The 24,367-nt window shown below is 43.1% G+C and overlaps 1 protein-coding gene across 4 annotated transcripts in view; it reads right to left on the minus strand.

Moving 5' to 3' along the window:
* Positions 1 to 24,367, minus strand: part of ELF1 (E74 like ETS transcription factor 1) — a 120,389-nt gene that overhangs the window by 64,374 nt on the left and 31,648 nt on the right. The window contains exon 1 of one of the 4 annotated variants that reach the window (XM_090024804.1): positions 3,879 to 3,896. The exons of the other annotated variants lie outside the window; for them this stretch is intronic. The gene's annotated coding sequence lies outside the window, so the exon portion shown is untranslated. Of the gene's footprint in view, positions 1 to 3,878; positions 3,897 to 24,367 lie in introns of those variants that run through there. 4 annotated transcript variants of the gene reach the window in all.

Here is a 24,367-nt window from a genome sequence, read left to right on the forward strand (position 1 = left end):
TGACAGTGGTTGAGATGGCAATCCCCCTGACATTTAAAGTTAGATGTGGAAACATAAGATGAGTAAAATTTTCAAAATGTTTATATGACTTCAGAGCATCAGATTTGTTAAGTTTCCATTAGATTGTGGAGCCTAAAGTGCCTAAGTCACTTCTGAAAAATAAAACTTTAGGTCCTAAACCCTTGTTTAAACAAAAAAACTGTGTTGACCACTTTAAACTATCCTAATGTCAATAAAGCAGTATAACTCCTCTACTTAGGTTGCAGCAATTCTGATGTAAAAGGTGCTTAAAATAGCATAGCTATTTAAAAATATATATCAGACTCCTAAGCAGCATAACTATATTAGTGTGTGTCTGTATAGACACACTCTATACAGACCAGGCCTTCTTCATTTTTGAAAGACTTATGGACATGTATAAGTGCTTGCCCTGTCTTTCTAAATTGGTTTGTACAATTCTATTTTAGTGGCCAGTAATGACCTTACTCCCACCCCTCTCGAAGTTTCTCAGGAATCATCTGTATGCCAACCTCCTCTCATCTGTATGCCAACCCTCATGAAAACTGGGTTTTTGCCACTGGGGCCATCCCACCCAGGATTCACCCCCACAAGATCTCTGTGTTTATGATATACTATGTAAATAAATATAAATAATATATGAATGAATGGCATGGAGAAGGAACATCAGGTTCTCCAATTTATCCCTGCTTGCAGTACTAGAACAAAGGGGAATTAAATTAAATGGAAAAACAGCAAACTAAAATTGACTAAAGGAAAGCAATTTAAAAATAAAATGAAGCCTGGTGGGATTCAATACTACTACAGATAGGATAGAGTCAAGAGCTCAGTAATTTTACAAAGAGTATTAGAGATGTCTATATGGACAACTACATGGAAAAATGTAAAATCGTATGTTAGTTAAGCTTGTAAAAAGAAAACAAATTCCAAAGGGATACAAACCATCAGACTTCAAACTTCTGACATATGAGACAAGCTTCCCATAAAAGGCAGAACTCCTCCTACAGTAGTTGGTCAGTAATAGACTTTTGCACTTTCCTCTGAAACAACTGATAACGCCCAATGCCAAAGACAGAAAAGATAACCATTAGTCTCATTTGGTATGGTAGTTCTTCTGTGTGGAATAAGTTTCCTATTCTAGTTCATCACAGCCCTTGACTCCATATTCAAATCCTTCCCCTCTGTAAAAAACAGAGTGGGCAGATCTTATTACAGTTTATTAAGTCTATGAAGAGAGGAAAATAAAAAGGCCTCTAAATTACTTTTTCTCCCATAATGCCCAGTATTCCTTACTCTTTATGCTGTAAACATTTGGGAAGGTCTGTTTTTTACATACCGGGCAGGGAGATTGTGGCGGAGCACCTTTGGGGTGCTCACCACGTGGCAGGGGCTGCTGTAGGCTGGTGCAGTGTCCAGCAGGGAAGGCAACCATCTCCCACACCCATGCTTGATCTCATTCCAAGTGGGGAGATGTGTGGTGGAGCACCTTTGGGGGTGCTCACCACTTGAGGGCTCTCACAGGCTCCGAGGGGAGCCTGCTTTGGAGGAGCAGCAGGGGAAACCTCCCCAGTTACCATTTTAAGGGGGGAGGTATGTGGCAGGGCACTGTTGGTGCCTGCCACTTTAAGACCTAGGCCAAGCAGTTGGCAGGTGCCTGATTATGGCAGCCATTTTAGATCTCTGGCCACCCATATAAACAGCTCAGTTCCCTGCTGGCTGGCAAGGCAGCAACATGCCCTAGCTGCAAAGCTTCATGGAACACCCTGGAGGTAAGGAAGGAGCTGTAGGGGATGGATTGGAGGCTCCTAGTCCTGGGCATGACCTAAAACTGCACCCTGCTGGGAGCGGGTGGCCTGGTGTGGCTCTCAGTGGTGTGGGAGCCCCCAGGAAATGCCAGGCCAGTTATCACCCTGGTGAAAGGCAGGTAGGGGCACCTTAACCCTAGCCCTCACCTTCGGGTGGGTTTGCACAACACAGGAGGCAGTTGTGGCCGGGCACTGCTGCAGCCACATGAGCCCTGTGGGGTGCAAGACCCCAAGAGGGAAAGTTGAAGCCAAGCACAGCTACAGCCGCCTGAGCCCATCGGGGAGGGAAGCCCCGTGGCCCCGAGTGAAGGGGGCAGTGTGGAGCGCTAAGTGAAGGGTGCAGAGATGAGTAGCCCCAAGCAAGGGGGCAGTGTGGAGCCCAAGTGAAGGGGGCAGCAATGAATAGCCCCAGTAAGGGGGCAGTGTGGAACCCCAGTGAGGAGGTGGAAATAAGGACCCCAGTGAGGAATGGCCCCAGTAAGGGGGCAGAGATGAGGAGCCCCAGTGAAGAGGGAAAACCCAAAGGGCTGAGAACCCTGTATGTTTATATGTATAGAGTTGCCCCCGGAAGGGGCCAGAGCAAGATCAGACCTGGTTAGGTTATTGGCTGGCCACTACTCCAGTGAGGGTCACAGGAGAGACCCAAAAGATGGTATGTCTACTACCCAAGGTATGAACTAGGAAAAGCCTATGGCGTAAGGGGCCCACTCAAAGAGGGAGCAAGGCAGTATAAGTTGTCAACGCGAGAGACCCTGTGAGAGGGGGTGGAGTGTGTGAGGCCCTAGTGAGAGGAGGGTGGTATGAGTGTGTGTGTCTGAGGCCTGACAACAAGGCCTAAGCTTGTTCCAGCTGTAGGCCAGGAGCATATTGTCATCTAGATGCCATCTGTGTGGCATGGGCTGCAGTGTAGGGGAGGTACAGAGCCACAGATTGCACCCCCTAGCATAAAATGGGCAGCCTCCCGCCTTAATTAACATCATATTAATTACCAACAAGGCATGGCAGGAGAGTCGGATGGGTGGCATGCCCATAGGCAAGTGGGGAAACTAGCACTGTGGCTAGGCAGGGAGCCCCACGTTGCCACAGAGATGCTTGCAGCCACGCCAAATCCCAACGTTTGCAATGTAAAGAGGTCTGTCAGTGTAAAGGCAGCAGAAGGATTTGGATCCAAGGTAACTGACTTGTTAATAACAAGCATCATCTAATAATAAGTCACAGAGGCATCCTCTTTGCTAAAGTAAAAAAAGGAGTGGGGGAGGTTGTGGTAGCTATTCTGGTGACATACTTTCCTAGTTATCAATAAGCAGCCTCTACCAGGTATTAGAATTAATCTTCCAACTATTTTACGCTAAAATCATCACAAAACTGTCTAGCTCACAACATGGTAAATAACTTTTTTCTTTTTTTTAACCATTGTGGGCAGCTGTTAATAATTCATTACTGAGAAATACTTCATGCTGTCAACCTAACATATAGGCTGTTTTATTAGCCTCTCACAGGAGTGATCATGCTAAAATACATGTTTTTAAACTGCCAAAGAAGGAAATTTTACTTTAAACCTATCTCCAATGCTTTCTTGTCAAAGTTTCTCATTCAGGGCAAGGTTGGCTGCTCAGACCTAGATAAGCCCAGATCAGCCAGTAGAACTCCCCCAAGAACTGCTATAGGAACTTAAACAGAAGTGGAATACTGCATTAAAGCACAACCTCTACAACTAATGCAAGGTGTCATGCTTCCATTTTGTTGGCATCCAGGACTATCAAGATTGGCATCCAGGACTATCAAGAAAGCGCTGTTAAACAAAAAAGCATCACTCCTTGGAACTACTCATTTTCTTCTACAATGTACACTAATGTTGATGACTTCTAGGGAGCTGCCTTTGTAAACTGACTTTGCTTACTTTCATTTATGTGCACCATTAGAAAACATTTTGAACATTAGTTTGGCTTTTTCTGCACTATTATCATAGACGCCCACAAATCTAGTCACATCACAGTATATTATAAGCATCTACTATGGAGTTTCTCTGTTGTTCTTAAATGTAAGTAATCTTACCTTTTACCCCTCTGAAATCAATGTGAAACCAATGCAGACTAGGCAATACTCCTTGCCTCTTTGCTGTCAGCTGTCAGCAGTATGAACAGCCATAATCCAATGAAGCAGGCTGCTATTACTCAGCTAGACTTGAAATTCCAGTTCTTTCACATTGCTGTCTATTTTCCTTCATTAAGCTTGCCTGTCCAACCTTGTATCAAATTACATGGAGCCAACATTTATAGCACCTTGCAAAACAGTCAAACATATCACATACCTCAGTTTGCCTATACCTGTTGCCCTCATATTTAATTCCTGTTATCACCAAGGGGAACTGTTTTGCACTAAAATCATAATTAAAAACAGATTTCTGAAAAGCAAACAAACCTGATATAAAGGGGACGTTTTCCCCTAATACATCAGCTAACGGACAGTACCCAAATGCTCCAGTCAACAAACAAGGTACTGACACATTCTTAATACAATTTCAAATCATTTTATCATCCTACAATTTAACCTTACAGACTTCCCCTAAAATACAGCAAGACAGACAGCTTCTGAAATGCCAATATGACCAAATGTCTTTGGGGACAGTAAAAAGCAATGAAGCGTATACTAATGCAAATAGAAATTATCTTGTACAGACATCTTTACTTGATTTTCTTTCAGCTTCTCAGAAAATGTCTGTTACAGAAGCTTAAAATGTTATCTATCAGAATTCAGAATGATCAGATGGAGAGCCTACTTAGACAAATGCCATACCTCCCCTCCAACTGCACTGCCTCTAACTTAGGGCAGGAGGTAGCCAGACTTTTTTGACACGTGACTGGTGTGGTTACTGCGAATGGAATTTCTGGCCTGCAAGTGTTTCAGGGCTGTTCCTTTGCATGACAAACACATGGCACTGCCTTCAGCTTGTTTTGTTTTCCTGTAATCATTTTAAACCACTTTGCCTTCCTGGAGTGGCAGACGTGTGCTGGTTCATCCACACTCGAACTTGCCTACCTGCCTCCATTAAACCTGGAGTGTCAAGTGGGGAGGAAAGAAAACAAAAACAAAGCTATTCCAACTCGGGTGGCTTAGGAACCGTGTGCATGACATTTCATCCATGATACTGTTGCTGTGGCCCAGACAAAACACTTTGTCTACGTCTACATTAAAATCATTTTCAAATTGTATGTGTCACGCTTCAGAATCTAAAGAATGAGAAAGATATTTATCTAGTATATAACTACTAGCACAAATGTCTTTCTTAGCCACAGCGAGTGATTAACTTCGGCACGATGGACAATGTGAGGTAAGGTTCTCATTAACAGCCATTCAACAGGCCAACTCCTGCACAAGTATACAGTTTGATTCATTCTTTTGTTTAAGCTAAGTTTGCTAACTTGTTAGCTTCAGACAAAAATCAAAATAAATTAATAGATTTTAATCTCTTTTTCATCATTTTAAGCTACACAACTTAATGACAAAACAACACAAATGCTTATCAGTGTCCTTTCTTAACTGCTACAATGGAGTCCTCTGGGTCTGACCTAGCAGAGCACTTTTATTTAACAATAAATAAATATTTTTTCTAGAAGTATAGGATATGGGGCGTTCAACAGTTCAGTAGCAACAATTCATTCCCTTCTCCCTCTCATTTACAGGCCTCACCAGTTGAGAGGCCTATCTTTTCAAAGGATGGAACTGAAGCTTTATTGACTTAGCTTTATTGATTTTTATGGATTATTTGTTGTGACGAGTCTCACTTAGGTTTCCTCACATATGTTATGGCTGAAGTACTTCATATTCATATGTGTATACTGGTCCTCTGATTTTACCACAGGAATTCGAAGCAGAGACTCCACAAGGTAAGCAGGAAAGGATCTGCCTTCCTGGTTTGAATCAGAAACACCATGATCTCTGTATGTTGCTGCCAAAATAGGTTTTTAACTGCTTCTAGTGCCAGTTTTGTCACCTATTTTCAGATGTCACCAGTCTCCCCTGCAATTCAGTTTTCAGTTTCAGATTCTTCTGAAAGGCTTTGCTAGGTGACCTAATGTGATGAGTGGACAGTGACAAATAGTAATATGGAATCCAACCTTTTTTAGGGTTTGGAGGATCCAGCATCACTATCAACTCCTGCAAGAGCAAGTATTCAGACTGGGCAAGCAAAGAGATTAAAATTTCAGTCAACAATCTCTCAAAAAAGCAGTCATACAGTATGTCATGTGAAAATCACCAGGGTTTGACATATGGTACTGTTTCAAAATAACCTAAAGAGCTCATTACCTTCCATAGGTAGAAATACCTGGACTAGAAAGCCTGTAGGAGCAAGAATGAAAGGTAGTATGGGGAGAGAGGCACAACATACTAACCTGTATCAGCAGCCATATTGGTTGATGTGAAACACTAGCAGACAAGAAAGTGGGATGTGACAAAAGTCAGATTTAATGAATACCCTCCTTTTGAGATTCTGCTTTGCAGTGACCCCACCTCCAAAGAAGACATATTTCAATTTAGTGTTTGATGAAGACTTTTAGTGATGAACATTTTAAACAAAAATACAATACATGCCTTCTTTTATTATCTAAAAGGGAACTGTTGTAATTGCAGAGCAACTATATGTCTGAAGAAAGGGGTAAAAAAATTTTTTAAAAAAGACAGAAGATAACATACTGAACACAGTATGTGTAATCTTTCTTCACCAAGGTTATGTCTACTGCTGGGTTTTTCTTGCCTTTTTCAATACAAAGAATTCTGTGATGGCTGTATGTGGTATATGTACTCTACCCCCTGCCCTCCCCTGGAATAATCCTATTCTCTGCTGTCACTCAGGCACCAAATCAGGAAAGTATTGAACCACATGGGATGGACTCTGAAGTGCATTAAAAGTTCTTCCCTGCTTTGGGACCAAATGTCTCTTCTTTGACTATGAGTTAGTATTCCAGTGTAGGTTTTCCTTCCATCACGCATCTTTAGGCTTTGAGTACATTTTCAAAAGTATGGAGGTCCCATTTTCAAAAAAAGACTTTAACAGTAAAGGTGTCTACTTCTGTAAGTTTTGTTGATTTATATATATGTGGAATAACTGAGACAGCAAAACCTCCCCTGTCGTACATGCAGTTATACTGGGATAACCTATTTCAGTTTGGGGAAGTGAAATAACCTATCACAGTGTGAAATGCCTTGTACTAGTTTAACTAGACCAGCCTAGTTATGCTGGTTAAAAACAAAAGATAACACCTTTATCAAAACAGTTATACTGGTAAAACATTTTAAGTTTAGCCCAGGCCTAAGTCTCTCTGAACTGTGAAAAACTCTTAAGTGCCTAAGACCCAGATCCATAATAATATTTAGGCACTTAATTCCAGAACAGGAGTTAGGTATCTAATCCTATGTGGATCAGCACCTGCATCGCTTTTGGAAAATGGCAGTTCAGGTGCTTTTGAAAATGTTACCTGTCTCTAATTTAGGATTGTAAAGGGTTGGTATGATGTTCAATTGAGTTAGCTAGTTCAATCCGTCCAGTTTAGAAAGTTTTAACTATGAAGTTAGAAATTGTAATTCATATCAACCTAGATAACTCCATCTTACTTCATACCTTTAAAGCCAAGTCTAGATAAGGTCTGAGAATATTTTCAGAGGTATGACATGACGGGCCTCAACCCCATAATTAAGGTGAAGATGCATTTGCTGTTCATACAACTGATTTTTCTCAGTGCTTTAAAAATCCACATGTGCATTCAAATTTATTGAAAATGTATGTGCCCCACTGGGGTCCAGGCTCAAGAACAAAGGTCTGCCTAATCTTATGAGGCCAATCAGGCAGCTTTTGTAGCCATGGCACATAAAAGAATATGACTAGCATTGGATCTGGCCATATTGGACTTCCCAGCCCAAATGACAAGGTACCCACTCAGTTAGGGTCACTGGAGGTAGTTTTTGGTATGACTTTGTAGCAGTGCTTGAACTCATACCTCTGGACCCACAGTGAAATACTGCCTTACTGCTGTACCCACTCAGTTCATATCAAATAGTTATGTGCCTCGCTAAGATTCAGGGTTACACTAATAAACAAATTTGCAAGTATAGACTAACAATCTAATTTGTGGATTCCCCCCCACCACTCCCTTACAAAGCATTAGGAACCAATATGTTCTAAAGTGTAGGTATGGGAAGAGCTAGTCATCTAGGTAGGCTAGGGACAGAAGTTACACATAAACCAGTTTAAGTGATCAGAAACTGATTTAAACCTGTAACAGAACAGAAGTTCAGTGAACATAAACCAGTTTCAAAATGACAGAAACTGGTTTAAGTTAAACCTGGCTGAATGTAGTACCAGACTTAACTAATTTGAGTCAGACTGGTTTATAAAACCTCTGTCCCAGACTCCTTCCTGGTTCAAGTTAAATCACAGCCCCCAGTATCCCAGCATACTTTCCAACCCTGGGCTGGGCTGGGCTGTCTGCTTCAGAGAGCAGGGCTGGCCCCGCCCCTCTGCTCCCAATGGGACAAGGAGCAAGCCTGGCTGGGAATGCAGCCCATTCTACTGAGGGCAGAGGGGGAGAGAAGCACACACACTGCCCCCATCCCCCTGGCAAACCCTGGCTGGGGCTGGGGCCAGGGAGGGACTGCAACTGTTGACTACAAATCCCAGAGGCACCTGGAAGCAGGAAGAAGTGATGAGTAACCCTGCAGAGCCCTGCTGCTGTAATTCTGGACTGCAAATCCCAGAGACCTCAGGGGCACCAGGAAGAGGAAGTGAACATGCAGCCTGACACATCTACTCATAGAAGACATGGGTTTTCACTACTGAATCTCTTTGGTCATTCTGTATTAAAATCAGTGAGTCCACTGGAAAGTATACATGCTGCAGGGGCAAAGGCACCATTTTCTCCACGTACAACCATGGGTCAAGATTTGGCCCCTTGCAGTGAAGCCCCCATTCACAAATTCACTTACACCTTCAAATAGAAAAGCCTCTGTGCTGACAAATTCAAGAAAAGGACCTGTGAGGGATGAATCAAGAACACGTGCAAATGGTTCTACCTAACTCTTAAAGATTAGCTAGACATTTTTCCTCAAGGGTTTGGGTTATGTGCTTAAAGAACGGTTACCTAACCTGGCTCCGAGAAAGTATTGTAATGAGAAAAATAAAAATATGCTTGTTGGAAGAGGGCGGGGAGGAAGGCAAACACTGGAAACAAACGTCTGAACTTCCCTCAAAAATATCACAGCCATTGAAAAAATAGAGGAAAAATCCACAGGAACACCAGATGGTACTTGTTAGTCTAGCTCCTCCAAGTTAGGTGAGATGTAAAACTACTAGAGCATAGAGATTAAATGAGCACTGGCTCTCATTAACACTCCCATCACATCAATCTCATCACAGAGATTTACCTCATACCCAAACAGAAGGGGAATGAGGGAAAACTGATTAAAACAGAAAATGAATTGCAACCTTAACAACTTTCACACTGTCTGTTGTAAAATGTAAGGAGGATTTGTTTTAAATATAAAACTACATTGTTCCCAATTCCCTTTTTATTTTGGTACTTAAGACTTGATCTATAACAATTTTCAAACTTTTTTAAGGAGTGTACCCCTTCTGGTGCATACCCCTCCTGGACTCTATCCCGTAAAAGAGTGGGAGGGGGTGGCTGACAAGCGGTGTGGGGAGGAGAATCCCCAGCAGCTGGTTGATGAGCTGTGGGGGGTACTTCAGCGGTGGCAATCAGCCATGGCAGCAAGTGGCAGCAGGAGAAGCAGGGGTACTTGGGAAGTGCGCCACCACCTGCCACCGTCGCATGATACCGCACAGCGGTGCATATCCCAAGTACCCCTGTTTCCCATGCAGCTGCCGCGTACCCCCTGGGGCCTTCCCAAGTACCACCAGCGGTACGTGTACCCTTGGTTGACAACTGTGATCTATAAGCTCAAAACATCCAATAAACATAAGGAAATTAAATTAATTTCAGGATTGTATTAAGTGGGGGCATGAAGGGAGAAACCATACCACGTCCTCTGGCTTTTGAAAGAAGAGGTTATGCTTTAAAGAATACAGATAACTACTTTATCTTTCAAGTAAAGGAATATCACTAATCTAAAACTGCTGATTACCCATTTTTTAACTTGTTAGGGGATTCATACCACATGCATTAAAAAAAAGAAAGAAAAGCAAAGGCAGAAATGAATCCCAATACTTTCAAATAATTATCAAGATTTTAAGATGTGCCCAATTCCCTGCAATTTAAACTTACAAATTATTATGTTTTCTAAAGCATCAGACATGGCCTTCAAGAAGTTTCAGACAATTTTACCACACCCGAGTCACAATTAATTTGCCCAAAGAACATGAAACTAGAAGAGCCTCCAGCAAATTTGCCCCAAAATGAACTTCAGTCAACACAAAGATTGCAGTTAGTGCCCATAAAAACCTACCATAAAAATAACTCCATAGTATATTTACCTAAGGGGAGATTATAATTAAATTCTAATTAAAATATATGAATTTGCTAATGCAAAACATTTGTGCCTCCTACTCAATGTCCAAACTGCAAGCTTAATAACTTAACTATGCAGCAGTGATATGTGTAAATTACCATGAGATTTCCTTTAAAGTCATAAGAGTTTTAAAAAATGCAAAATGTGAGCTTTCTCCATTTTCTGAATTTTGACCCTTCAGAGTGCACATACTTTCTCCATTAGCATGAGGCTTTTTTTTTTTTTTAATATGAAAGTTGTTGCTTTAAGGGCAGGGGAAACACTATGAATACTGCAGGATCTCAGGGGAGTGGGGGTGTGGAGAATCACAATACTTGCCAATATTGCAGTTCTTTGAAACAGACATTCACCCTATCACCTAATTTGAAGCCACCCCAATGCATCTTACTACTGGCCTAGTAACCTCTTTCTTGTACCTCATCAGCAGTTTTTCAAACAAACTCAAAATAATTGCTGTATTAACACTGATGAAAAAAATGTGGACTTCAGACAGTTACTGCTCTACTAACAACTCCTTTAGCTACCATTTGACAATTATAGTACATTACTCAATCTCCAATAAATAAGAGAATGGTAAAAAATGAGAAGTAAATAGATTTAATTCAAATTTCTTCAAAAGACAGCTTTGTTACACAACAGCAGTCCACGCTGCAAACTAGAGTCATCTCTTCGTTCATCTGTTCCTCTGCTAGTGGTTTAACTGACAGGAAGCAGAAATGAAGATACTGAGTCTAAATGACAAGTGTTTCCTGCCTTTACCGCTTTTTTAAAATTTTTTCTTATTATAAAATAATCCATTTGTCCTTTTAGTCTGCCAGATGCAGATATAAGTAGCAGTGCACACAGGAACTTGCAACTTTTCTTTTTTCAAAAAAGGTGAGGAAAAAAGTTATTGCCACAGAGAAAACCAGTCAGTTTGATTAGAGACTTACCCAAGCTTACTGAAGCACAGCTTCATGAGGCACACAAGACACGATATCAAACTATGATCACATGTTCTTTTCTAACATGGCCCAGGCTAACACAAGTTACGATTCCAGTGATTTTAGTGTGCAGCCTTCTGCAAATCAGCTATTAGACAGCAGATCATCTGAACAGTTAAAAGTACTTGATATCTGATACCAGGCATAACAAAGGAAGAAAAAGAGATTCGCTGTCAGTATACAATATAGCTCGTGGTAGAAACCATGCTGCTTAGAACTTCCCTTTGAGAACTCATCCACACGGAACTTGAAATATACCAAAAACATTAAATGAAACTATTGTAAGCCTTGCAAGAGAACAGATGAAATTAGGTAACAGGATTTTTCAATCTAATATCTGTAATTCTGTGATGAAGTAGAAAAAAAAATGGCGAAGTATGTGGTGGCAGAAATAAAACTGATAGTAAGAACTAACATGGCGTTGGCAAGCAAAGAATCAGGCACCAGACAAAACAAAATTTGGAGTAGCTGTAACCAAACTCCTTGGTTCTGTAATGAGTATATGGACTATATCCACAACAAAATATTTAAATTCCCACCCTACATCCTCCTCCACACACATACACCCCTCCTAAAAAGTCCCCACAAGGTAAATTCCTCTGCTTTGTTTCAGAACAACCCCCAGCACTTGATGGTATGAGAAAGTTTCATTTCCTTAAATTAATTGGCCAGAAAGTTGACCATCTCTGTTTAAGGACATAAGAAGGGAGGAGAGAAATTGTTTAAGGTGGTGTCAGACAGTGCATCTAGGTGTAAGCATGACTTGTGACAATCTCCACTCTCAGCAGGCAAATGCTTTGATGTAACCGTATAAAACTGAGCAAAACCAAATTTAAGCCACGTGTTCACTAGCTTAACTGTCAACAGAACAAAATCACTGAAAATAAACAGCATCATCTATTTTCTTAGAATGTAATAATGTCATCCAAGAGTATAGTAGCTGAGCACCTTCTATATAAAACCAACAGGAAAAGGAAAATCCCTTTTGAACTTCATGGAGTCCCTGGCCCTTTTCCCTTGCTAGGGTCAGAACTCTGCCACAGATATAACTGCATTGAGAGAAATATGTGAATAAAAGAGCAGTTCGAATTATGAGCACCCTTTAAGGCAGAAAAAGTTTCTTAAGCAAGCAGCTTAGCAATGTTTCATAAATATGGTCAAGGCTCTGGATTCATCTGATCTTCTCTGGATTCCTTTGACAGAAGCTTCTTTACCCCAATAGTCACAGGAGTTCCATGTTTGAGAATCGTATTGTCCATCCCAGTGATTCATAGATCAAACTTAGGTCTTTGGTATAGCTGTAGCTTGATCCATTTATTACTCTGAGAATTAGGATCAAAACTTTAAACTGACATCAGAAGTTAACTGGAAGCCAGTGGCTGAATTCAGGGGTGAGCAATTATTTCAGCTGGCAGGCCACTTAATGAGCTTTAGTGAACTGTCAAGGGCTGCATGGACAACATTTTTCAGAAGCCACAATTTTAACAAGTTATAGATAAAAACAATTCACACACTAAATTTAAGCATCTATTGCAACATATTTTAATTTTCTTTCAAAAAATCATTTTTGTCCTGATTTATGTTTTTTGAGTAATGTGTATAGAGGCAATTCTATAATAGCTCAAAATTAAGTCTTACTCTTGTATATTGGGAGGTGGGGAGGAGGGTGTCTAGGTGTGTGGTTGTGTGCACTTGGGAGGTAGGGGGTGTGGATGTGGGGTGTGTGTTGGGGCAGGAGGGATGTGCAAGTGGGAGGGGGCTGCCTGAGCACTAGGTCCTGGGAGCCAGCTGGGAGTGGGAAGAGGAAGGTAGAGGGACAGGGGGGCGCATGCACTTGCCGGAGCAGTGCAGGTGCAGTATGCAGTTGCCCCCACAGCGCTTTGCCTGGGGCTGAGCCCTGCCCGCTCCTATCCAGGGCACCCCACATTGCACTCCTGCCTGCACCCGGCCTCACCCTGGCCAGTGCACACAACTTCCCAGTGTGGCTGCACCACCTGGGCGCTGCTCAGTTCTCCCCAGCTCCAGCTGCTCGTCCTCCTGCTTCTGCTGCACTGCTCCAGGTGTGTGTGTGGGGTGGGGACGCCAGGAGGGTCCTGCCCCAATGTGCAGGACCCCAGCTCTGCTGGAGGCAGGGGGAGCCAAGCAGCACCTAGGCAGCTGCAGCCATACTGAGAGCAGCCCTACATAGCTGCATAGCGTAGCCCTGGGAAGCTATGCACACAAGCCGGGGCTGGGGCAGTGTGGGCTACCTCGAGTGGGAGTAGGAGGGCTTGGGCCAAGCAGAGTGCTGTGGGGGCAGCCGCAGACAGTATCCAGCTCGCGGGCCATATTTTGCCTAACCGTGTCTTAAATACATTTGACAGAAACAGCTTGGCACCATATGGTACCAGAGAAACATGATTCAGGGCGCCACCCTTGACAAACACTCTGCTAATCCAAAACATCCAAACAAAGGAAAAAAATACAAAGTTATGTTTATTCAAAACCCTATCTGAATGGTTGCAGGAGGATCTGCAGCTTACTAAATTTTGTAGTACTGGCAGAGAGACCTACAATATGACTGAAAGTCTTTTCCATTTCAGATTCCAACAATATTATGCAGCCAACATTTTATAAAGTTGCTGCTTCTTTGTAAGTCACATCAGTCATATCTTGCAACATACATTGGCAGGATTTTATGTTTTCCTAAGAAAACTGGGGTGGCAGGGATGTTGACACTGCGCCCAAAACACATTTACATAGAACTTGAATATTCTTTTTAACCCTGAATGTTCATCTGTGTTTTATGTACAAAACAGAAGTTTTATTAAAGCAAAAAAGTCACAGATCATAACAAAGAGAAACTTTCGTGATGTATAACTAAATTTAACTTCCTGCAGCATTAGGCAAAAAGGAATGCTTATAAGCATAATAACCTCTAGTATATTAGCATACTTATATACTACAAAATGAGCTAATAAGGATGCCTAGAACAAAAAGTTAACTTTTTGACCTCATGAGAAAGGGAAGCTGGTAGTAAATAAGATTTTCTGATGCATTGAAAAGGTGGCATGTTCTTAAAGCTGATTTTTTAAAAATATTATAAAAGTAATACCATAATTACTAATTAACACTTTTAGTGATATTTGTAAAGACATTTAAAGTTCTTTAAATTCTTTGACAATTGAAGATTTATCCCTAGGACTGGTTACTGTAACACAATGGCAAAATGCTACCATATTTTGAACTGCTGGTTTGCAGTACTCATCTGGCCTCATTACAGCTAACAGGATTGTGTGGTTTCCACATGGCAGCTTTTTTTCACTGAACTATCTTTGAGGCACTTTATTTTGTACATCCAAACCTCCCAACCTATCTGTGTTTTCAGCAGTGGTTTTTTGTTTTTTTTTTGTTTTGTGGCAGGGCATGGAAATCACCTTAAAGCTTAACCAGCAAATGTTGGGCTAACGCACAAGATTCACGGTGAGAGTCCAAAAGCAAAAGGAAAACTGACCTAGCCTATGTCCATTAAGCCAACTTGATATATAGGGCCAGATATAAACAGCACTCACAGATTTTTGTTTGTTTTAATTAGTTTGAACCAGGTGAGGAATATGATTTTTAACCCAAACAGCATCACTAACAAATATCCTGAATAAGACAGTTTCCAGATAACCAGAGAATTTTTTACGATGTTGACTTAGCAAGCACTAACAATAACAGACTATTCTGTTTGCTCTAAAAAGGCAGTACCTAGTACAACAAGTTAATATTTTATCACAGCAGTTGGACGGACAGTTAACAATAACCAACTTTTTAATTTATTTTTAGCTCTTACATTTTTAGTACTACTACTAAGAAAGCATTCTTTAGAGTTCCAGGTTTGTCTTACCTTTCTCTTCAGCTACAATAAGTTTTAAAGAGGCTTAAGCTCCTGTAAGGTCTGCCTGATTCTTGTGTTGCTTCAGATTCAGTGCAAAGGTCATCAGCTCATTTAAATATCCTGCCTTTGCAGATACCCTATGACTAGAATACTTTTACTGCAGGAAAAGCTAACATTCTTTTAAAAGTAAGAGCAACCTACTTCTTGTCCCTATGTTTCCTTTGCCTTCCTTCCCCAAAGAAGGAAAAAATAAAGCAATTTGTTCCTTTTTGTATATATTCCCCTCCCTCCCCAAAACTTCCCATGCTATCCTTCCCAAGTTTTTTATAATCAAGATATCAAACAATTTTGGGCAGAGCAAACATTGTAAATATTGTAGATAATGCTTCTTTCTCTTGTACAAAATAATTGTATGAATGCTACAGTCATTCCTGGGCACAGGTTTTCTCAAAGGGAAATTTATGTGCAATGAGGGGAAAGGAGATGCTGTTCATTAAGGATAACACATGTAAACTTGTCACAAGGTACCTTTGTCCCCTTCCACTGGGAAAACTTCATGATCTTTAACAATGTGCATCTTACTACCAGTCCTATGTTCTCGTTCCTAGGGCCTTAGCACCACTGTAGTGAAACTTAGACACTAGAACGTTCATCTAGAATCTGGTTATAATACATGCATACATCCAGTTTAGCTAAAAGTGTAAGTTTAAATAACTGGAGCAAATTTGTATCTGGCCATTCTTACCTCAGTTTAAACAATCTGGACAGGTTGAAACCCATGCATCAAACCTTTAACAGAACTAGTACAGCTTGTGTGTGTACGCAAGATCTATGAGAAAATTTCTCCTTTCCATTTTCAGTCTTATCTAAAAACAGAACATGCACTGGCTGAACTGAAACTGGTTAAAAATTAATTTGGCTCAACTGATGCAGACCCCTGTGTGGTGAGACTTTATATATGGTTAAAAAGACCTACAACTGAACATGTACAAAGTGCACTAATTTTACTACTATTGTTCATGTCTGGTGCAACTCCGTGGTAAGACAAGACCGTAAGTAAAGCCTGGGGTGACCTGAGCAGAAAAAAATCATCATAATCAAGGCTTTAAAATAGTCAGAGAAGCTTAAATAGTATATGGCTCTGGTATTATTTACCCCTCTTATTTATAAATAAATACCAAATTTGTTTAACATTATACTAAAAAGTTGGGTTCTGTATATAGATCCTATGCCCAGTCTTCAAAACAACACAGAGGAAACCAATGCCTTGGTACATTACTTCTAGAATTCAATCCAGTTTTATCTTTTTCTTGCTCATAAATTAACTAGAGAAGCTTACATACTGCAAAAATAAAAATCTATACATTTCATGCTTCATGAAACTTGCCATTAACATTTTACTAAAATGCAGTAAAACGTATATTAGACTGTGACAGTGGCTCCACCAACACTGTGTTGGTGCAGCATCGCAGTGAATCTGTGGACTGTGTGCTGAGTGGAATGGCACTGACCCAGTTACTGTCTCAGCCAGTACTGTTTCACTCTTTATATATGCACACTTTTTCTATTACAAGCAATAATGATGTTCTAACCTTATCCACACCCTGGGCATCTTGACAGTGCTAATTAACTGCACACTTTCCAGTATTGCTGGATTTACAGCATGTAACAGATGTCTTAAAGTACTGAGATAACAGCATGCTTCAGAATTCATACACATAATACACATAACATACTACTATACCAACTTACCCTGACTATGCAGCCTCATGTTACTAGAAACCTCTGCAAAACCTCAGTTTTCCCTATTATATTATCACAATTATATTGGCACAATCAGGTCCTGGTGTCTTCTAACGTAGTAATGGTCCAACTGGCATCTATTTAATAGTCTATTACAACTTGTTTTTAGATGAGGACTATGAAAAAAGTATGAACATCCCTAAAAGTACAAATTCAGAAAAACATTTTATCAAATAAGGATTTTTTTTTTGGTGAGCTAGAATGTAAAAGCCTCCATAATACATTTTTAAATGATTTAAATTAGCTGCTTCCTAGACTATGGCTATGTTAAACCAATTAAAATTTCTGCATTTTACTTTTTAAAAGGCACTTCTTATTCTTCCAATGTTGGCTTTGGCTGGTTACTAGAATAAATACACTTTTTGTTACAAAGTTCAGTGTTGGTGATGGTAAGAATGCCATAAACAGTCTACTATACAATCAAATAGCGACTTGAAGTTACTTCACTTCCTGTCTAAGGTTTCTCATTTTCTTTTCTTGAAAAAAAAACCAAACCATGTACAGTACATTAATAGAACAGGGCTCAGTTTGTCAATAGCATAACTTACATGTTTTGCCTAAAACTGTATATTGTATGAAGAGCCCATGAAGGGAATTCTCACAATTTGGATATAATCTGCCACACTTAATCTAGCATCATATCAACTGTGGTGTAAATTTTTTTGATTCTTTCTATGATTCTCTTTGCAGGTAACTCCAATTCTCAAGCTACACCAGCACTGAACACTGTTAGCATTGCATCACTAAATGGACAGGGCTTTCACATGTTTAATGCCCAGCTGGTACTTGTTTGAACAAATTATAGTTGTAGACAGGAGTAGTTTACAGAAGCAATTTAAAAAAACATCATCAACTGTCAACATAATGGGTAGCACAAAACTGGACAGCAGACCAGCAGTCTCCACTAAAGGAGCTGGGCCAGGTTTTGCCCTCAGATGTATATGTGCAACTTCAAGGCACAGTAGTCTAGCTTGCTTTTCCAGAGGAGCCACTCTTGTTTGGAGAGCTGGCCGTCTGCCACATACAAGAAATCATAGTGGTGCTCCTTTGAAAGATTATCTATGTTTGCTCTACTACAGCATCTATTCTTCCACATGCAATATCCTAGAAGAGGTAAAAATTAATATTGCTTGTTAAAAACTTTCTATCAACATGAAAGAGGAGTTAGTTAAAATGATATTACACCAGCCCCAGGTACAAGCACACAGTAATTGGATTTCACAGTCACATTTTACTATTTTTAAGCATATTTCTCTCCCCTCGTGCAGGACAAAAACCTCGCACAGACGAGATAAGTAGGTAAGAGAACAGTGAAAATGACTATCTTCAAATTTAAAAACAATTTTTTTTCCTCTAATCCCTTTCATTTTTATTAATCATGTCACTAGATCCAATTAGAAATGCAAGGGAAATTTAGTGAGGAAACTGAGTGATGAAACCATATGTATAACCACTACAGCCATGTAACATCCTCACTAGTTTTCTTGCAGTGGTCAAGGATCATTTGAACTACTCTCTCATCCCTTTTCCTCAACCCTTAAAAGTTGGGCTGTTCAACTTCTAAGCAGCTGGGGGCCTCACATGCCAATGGCTGCACCAGCACAAACCACAGGACCCCCACTGCACCACACACACAAGTGCCCCCCATCCCTCTGCTACAATACACACACAGGCGCCCACTGCACTCCATGCACAGCGTCTGGACCTCGCCCTCAGCTCCCTAGCTGAAAGCTACCCCAGTGCACTATGCCTTGCAAGCACCCCAGACGATAGGCTCTGCTGACATACAGGACTGCACTGTGCCGCTCTCTGGGGTGGGGTAGGAAGCCAGAGGATAGAAGGGAAGCCTGAAGATCCCGGCTGCTGCTGGCACAGAAGCGATGGAGGACCCCAGCAAAATGGGGTCAGAGGGGTAAGCAGAAGTGCTCTGGGTCAAGATACAAGGGGGCAATGGGGAGGGGGATCTAACAGTGGGGGTCTACTACAGACCTCCCAACCAAGGGGAGGAGCTGGACTGGGAATTTTCGGGCCAGCTTGCAGAGACACTTTAGGCAAGGGATGTAGTTGTCATGGGTGATTTAAATTACCCAGATATCTACTGGGAGGAAAAGTCATCCAGGTCGGACTGTTCCAGGAGGTTTCTGGCCGAGATACAGGACCTCCACTTAATTCAGGAGGTGCACAATCCCACCAGAGGAAATGCCCTGTTGGACCTGGTCCCGGCCACAGGAGACAACCTGGTAAGGGGCCTCCAGGTTCTTGACCACCCGGGTGATAGCGATCATCACTTGCTGGAATTCACCATTCAGCACAGGGTGTCAAGGGCCTGCAGCAAGGTGGTACCCCTAGACTTCAAGAGGGCCAACTTCAACAAGTTGAGATTAGTGGGAGAGGCGCTGGGGTTCTTGAGAACAGGGAGCTCAGTGTCCAAGATGAGTGGTCATTCCTTAAGGAGACAATACTCGGACACAAGGGGTGACCATCCCAACAAAAAGCAAGGGGGGCAGGAGTGCCCAAAAGCCCGCCTGGCTCACCAAGGCTGTAGGGAATGCATGATTGCCAAAAAGGCAGCGTTCAACTGGTGGAAGGGGGGTGCTGTCTCCAAAGAGAAGTATACCTCCTCTGCTCAAGCCTGTAGGGGAGCTGTCAGGAAAGCTAAGATGGACATAGAGCTAGGACTTGCATCCAAAATCAAAGATAACAAAAAGTCCTTTTCAAATATATAGGGAGGATAAAGAAACCACCAGGAAATGTGGGACCCCTGCAAGATCCTCTGGGCAATCTTGCACCAGAGAAGAAACCAGACCTCTTTAACCAATTCTTCACCTCCATTTTCTTGAGCAGGGACCGGGACTTCCCCACCGTGATGCAAGACGGACTCAAGGGGAACTCCTCCCGACCTCAGGCTGGGGAGGACTGGGTTAGAGAGCTTCTGGAGGAGCTGGATGTGTTTAAATCAGTGGGTCCAAATGCTCTCCACTCCAGGGTGTTGAGGGAGCTAGCAGGGGTTATTGCAGGGCCCTTGGCACAGCTTTACGAGCACTTGTGGTGCTCGGGCAAGGTGCCAGATGATTGAAAGATAGCCAACGTGGTCCCCATCTTTAAAAAAGGGAGGAGGGAGGACCCAGGCAACTATAGGTCCATCAGTCTTACTTCAATCCTAGGAAAACTCTTTGAGAAGATCATCATGGAGCACATCTGCAATGGACTGGCCTCAGAGACGATGCTCAAAGGCAACCAGCACAGTTTCATTAGGGGCAGGTCATGTCAGACCAACCTGATTGCCTTTTATGATCAGGTCACAAAAGCATTGGAGGCAGGTGATGCTGTGGATGTAGTCTTTCTGGACTTCAGCAAGGCCTTTGACACCATCTCCCACCCCATCCTCATTAAAAAATTGGGCAACTGTGGCATTGATGCCTACACAGTCAGATGGATTGCAGATTGGCTCAAGGGTCATACTCAGAGGGTGGTGGTGGATGGGTCATATTCAACCTGGGGGGAAGTGGGCAGCCGAGTCCCCGAGGGCTCGGTCCTTGGGCCCATGCTCTTCAACTTCTTTATCAGCCATTTGGACGACAGGGTGAAAAGCAACCTGTTTAAATTCGCTGATGATACCAAAATTTGGGGTGAGGTGAGCATGCTAGTAGGGAGGGAAAGACTGTAGCAAGACCTGGATAGGTTACAGGAGTGGGCTAACATAAACAGGATGCGTTTCAATACTGACAAGTGCAGGGTGCTGCATTTGGGCAGTAATAACCAGCAGCACACTTATAAGATGGGAAACTCCCTGCTTAAGAGCACGGGGGCAGAAAGGGATCTTGGAGTCATTACTGACTCCAAGATGAACGTGGGCCGACAATGCAAGGCCACGGTTGGTAGGGCTAACCGGACCTTGTCGTGCATCCACAGGTGCACGTCAAGTAGGGCCAAGGAGGTGATCCTCCCACTCTATGCAACACTGGTCAGGCCACAGCTGGAGTACTGTGTCCAGTTCTGTGTGCCCCACTTCAGGAGGGTTGTGGACAACATTGAGAGTGTCCAGAGGAGGGCCACCCGGATGATCTGGGGACAACAGGGCAGACCCTGTAATGAGAGACTGTGGGACCTGAACCTGTTCAGCCTTCACAAGAGAAGGCTGGGGGGGAACCTGATGACAGTCTATAAACTCACTAGGGGGGACCAGAACGGTTTGGGAGAGACCTTGTTTCCTCTACAGTCCCCTGGCATAACAAGGAATAACAGCCACAAGTTGTTGGAGAATAGGCTTAGATTAGACATCCGTAAGAACTACTTCACAGTTAGGGCGGCTAGGATCTGGAACCAACTTCCAAGGGAAGTGGTGCTGGCTCCTACCCTGGGTGTCTTTAAGAGGAGGCTTGATGCCTACCTAGCTGGGATCATTTGAGCCCAGCTTTTTCTCCTGCCCAGGCAGGCGGTCGGACTTGGAAGATCTACAAGGTCTCTTCCGACCCGACTTCTATGATTCTATGAGGAGCAGCTGGTTGGGAGCATGGGGACCAAATTAACCTCTTATGCTCTGTACATGGTCCATGAGCTCCCAGTTGGACTCTCCTGTCCTAGAAATATCTCACTGAAAGACCACTCAACCTAGAAAGGAACTGCGATTGAATTAACCCCTTTCAATTTAAATCATTAATTCTGAAAATGAAGGAGCAGCCACCTGTATACAAAAAGAGAGCATGCTATTTAAACCACCTGAAAGCTTTCCCTCAGGTTGCCAGCCTACAGCTTTGACATTATGTTTATTCATAAATGACTACAAACAAGTAATTTCTTGAAGTGTAAAGGAAGAGTTTTAAATAAAAACACAAGAAATTTGAGGGCTCATATTGAAACTATAAAACGAAAGCAGTTTTTTACTTTGGTTTCTAATCCAGTATGAAGTTCTATATGAAATCAGATGGGTAATCTCTTTAAGGATGTATTATCAGTGAAATTAACTTAGCCAATGAAGAGTTAGATATACAATTTGTCACTAAAGATGGTCACTGGCTGTTTAAAACCTAATAATACATCAAGGCAAAAATACGTATACTTTAGGCCATGTCTGATCGGATCTTTTTAGGATAAAAAAAGGGAGGGAGGCGGCTTTCCTGTGTGCTCTCCTGGGTAGCTCAGTTGGCAGACCTTCAGAATTTTAATCTGAGGCTCCAAGGTTCAAGTCCCTGTTCAGGCATATAGGCAGGGTCTTCATAGTTTCATAGTTTCTAGGGTCTGAAGGGACGTGAGCAGATCATCTAGTCCGACCCCCTGCCATGGCAGGAAAGAATACTGCCCAGCAACGACCCCAGCAAGATGTTCATCTAACCTCCTCTTAAACACCCCCAGGGGTTGTTCTCTTGGAAGTTGGTTCCAGACCCTAGCCACCCTGACCGTGAAGTAGCGCCTCCTGATATCTAACTTAAACCTACCCTCTGCCAGCTTGTGACCATTATTCCTGGTCACTCCTGGCGGTGCTCGGGGGAACAGTGACTCCCCCAATGCCTGCTGATCCCCCCTGACTCGTTTATAACAGGCCACAAGATCCCCCCTTAGCCTTCTCTTTTGGAGGCTGAACAGGTTCAGGTCCTGTTGTCCCCTGATCATACGAGTGGCTCTCCTCTGGACCCTCTCCATGCTGTCCACATCCCTCTTGAAGTGTGGCGCCCAGAACTGGACGCAGTACTCCAACTGCGGCCTGACCAGTGCCGCATAGAGGGGGAGGATCACCTCTTTGGACCTGCTCGAGATGCATCTGTGGATGCATGATAAGGTGCAGCTGGCCTTCCTAACTGCCTCCCCACACTGCTGGCCCATTTTCATCTTGGAGTCAATGATGACCCCAAGATCCTTTTCCGCCTCCGTGATGACAAGAGGGGAGTTCCCTAACCTGTAGGTATGATGCTGGTTGTTCCTCCTGAGGTGCATCACCTTGCACTTGTCTGTGTTGAAACCCATCCTATTCTAATCCGCCCACCCCTGTAACCTGTCTAGGTCTGATTGTAGCCTGTTGCATCATTCCAGTGTGCCCACGTCCCCCCACATCTTAGTGTCATCAGCAAATTTGAACAGGGTGCTTTTTACCCCCTCATCCAAATCACTGATGAAGATGTTGAACAGTGCAGGCCCAAGGACCAAGCCCTGCGGAACCCCACTGCCCACGTCCTTCCAGGTTGAGAAGGACCCATCCACTACCACCCTCTGGGTACAGCCCACCAGCCAGTTGGCAACCCATTTGACTATGTGGGTGTCTACACCACAGCCCCCCAGTTTCTTACTGAGAACGGGGTGAGAGACAGTGTCAAAAGCCTTCCGGAAGTCCAGGAAGACTATATCCACTGCTACCCCTGCATCTAATGATCTGGTGATCTGATCGTAAAAGGCCACCAGGTTAGTCTGACAGGACCTGCCACTGATGAACCCGTGTTGGTTGCCCCTAAGCATGCAGTCCCCTGCTGGCCCCTCCTGGATGCGTGCCAGCATAATTTTCCCAAACAGCTTGCCTAGGATCGAGGTAAGACTAACCGGCCTATAGTTTCCCCGGTCCTCCTTCCTGCCTTTTTTGAAGATGGGGACCAAGCTGGACCTCTTCCAGTCCTCCGGTACCTCACCAGAGCACCACGAGTGCTCATAAAGTTGTGCCGGGGACTTGCAATGACCTCGGCCAGTTCCTTTAGAACTCTAGGGTGGAGATCATCCGGGCCGGCTGACTTGAATACGTCCAACCCCTCCAGAAGCTCCCTAACTAAATCCCCGCTAACCCGTGGTCCAGGTGTGCCTCCCCCGGGGCCCGAGGGGGGCCCAGCAGGGAGGTGGCTGTTCTGGTCCCTACTTAGGAAGACAGAGGCAAAGAAATCGTTAAACATGTTAGCTTTGCCATCTGGTGTGACGACCAAGTTTCCCAACGCGTCCTGCAAGGGCCCCACATTACCCGGGACCTTCTTTTTACCCCCTACATGTTTAAAAAAGGACTTCTTATTGTCCTTAATCTGGGAAGCTAGTCTCAGTTCCATCTCTGCCTTGGCCTTCCTAACTACCCCCCTACATCCCCGAGGAACTACAGAATAGTCCTCCCTGGTGATGACCCCTTCTTTCCATTGGGTGTAAGCCTCCTTTTTAGCAAGGAGACATTCCCGGATGCTTTTGGTGAGCCATGGAGGCTTGTGTGCTCTCCTGCTCCCTTTGATCCTTGTTGGGATTACCCTCCTTTGGGTTTGGAGGATCGTCTCCTTAAGGAGCGACCATGCTCCTTGGACACCTGGCTCCCCTCCCCTCCAGGACCTCAGCGCTTCTCCAACTATCCTCCTTAGCTCGTTGAAGTTTGCCCTCCTAAAATCTAGGGCCGCTGCCTTACTGCATGCCTTTGCCAC

This window comes from Crocodylus siamensis, chromosome 1, assembly GCF_052110815.1.
Source record: "Crocodylus siamensis isolate JL-2025a chromosome 1, ASM5211081v1, whole genome shotgun sequence".
NCBI lineage: Eukaryota > Metazoa > Chordata > Crocodylia > Crocodylidae > Crocodylus > Crocodylus siamensis.